Genomic DNA, 1,661 nt, shown 5'->3' with positions numbered 1-1,661 from the left:
AGTTGGAAGGGACCTTGGGAGATTTTCTAATCTAACCTCAAGTAGGAGACCCTATATACCATTTTGGATACGTGGCTGTCCAAACTCTTCTTAAAAATCTCCAGTGATGGAGCACCCACAACTTCTGGAGGCAAGCCATTCTACTAATTAATTGTTCTCACTGTCAGAAAATTTCTCATTTCTAAGTTGGATTTCTCTTTGATGAGTTTCCATCTGTTATTTCTTGTTCTGATCTCAGATACTTTGGAGAATAGGTGGAGCCCCTCTTCTCTGTGACAGCCCCGCAAATGCTAGAAGACTGCTATCATCACCCCTAGTCTTTCTCTTCATTAGACTGGGCATACCTAGTTCCTGCAACCTTTCATATTTCAGTCTCCAGTTCCCTAATTATCTTTGTTGTTCTTCTGTACACTTTTTCTAGAGGCTCAACATTTTTTGTTGTACTGTGATGATTAAAAGATGCAGTATTCCAAGTGTGGTTCTATCAAAATAGTACAACATGGCACTATCTCTTCAGGTGACCTTGATACTATCCTGTTGATGCAGCCTAGGACTGCATTGGCTTTTCTAGCAACTGCAGCCCACTGCTAGCTCATACTTAAGTGGTTCTCCACTAGGACTCCTAAATCCCTCTCACAATTACTACTGTTGAGCCATGTACAACCTATAGCTGTCTTTTGATTTTTCTTGCTTAAATGTAAGACCTTACTTTTCTCACCTCTGAATTGCATTTTGTTGGATAGGGCTCAGTGTTCAAGTCTGTCAAGCAAATCCATGAGGAATAAATGGGATAACAGGAAATATTATAGGCATTACTCTTATTCTTAAATGTTCTATAATATTCTATCCTGTAAAACCATTCCTAGGCCTCTTAGAAAAAGAACATGGGCAGTGTAATTTTTTTATTATTGGTTAGTGACAAATAGCAATTCCAAGTTCTGTAGTTTTCTCCCACTTGATGTAAATTTCAAAACACCTAATGTCAAGGGGTCTTCAAACTTGGCCCTTTTATGACTTGTGGACTTCAGCTCCCAGAATTCCTGGGAGTTGAAGTCCACAAGTCATAAAAAAGGGCCAAGCCGGAAGACCCCTGCCTTATGTACTTGAAAAAACAGTACATATACACCCAAAAAGAACATGCACAGGTGTATGGTAGCAACGTGATATGTTTATAGTGCAGTTCTACATTTTTCTATAATCCCAAAGCCTGCGAAATCGACCCGAAGAAACATAAGTTAGAATTGTGACATAACAAAAACCCGTATCTGCATGGATCAAAATCGGCAGCAATAGTTTCTCCACTGCTCAATGCTGCATAAGTCAGGGGTCTTCAAACTTGGCCCTTTTATGACTTGTGGACTTCAACTCCCAGAATTCCTCAGCCAGGCACGCTGGCTGAGGAATTCTGGGAGTTGAAGTCCAAAACTCATAAAAGGGCTAAGTTTGAGGACCACTGGCATAAGTGATACCTGCATTCTCTATTGGAATGACGAGGCTCATCTGCGCAAACCGTCTGGGGTAAGAGGTGGAGAGAAGGGCAGTGCCTGGCAGAATACCATGTGGAGCCGGCGCGCCAAGCCGCGACTTTGACTGGAAGCAGGAGACTTGTGAGGCTAAGCCAACAAATCTTCCCGGACTAGATACCCTGAAGCAGAGAGCCT

Source organism: Vipera berus, assembly GCF_964194415.1.
Source record: "Vipera berus genome assembly, chromosome: 3".
Taxonomy (NCBI): domain Eukaryota; kingdom Metazoa; phylum Chordata; class Lepidosauria; order Squamata; family Viperidae; genus Vipera; species Vipera berus.
Note: the sequence above shows the minus strand (reverse complement) of the source record.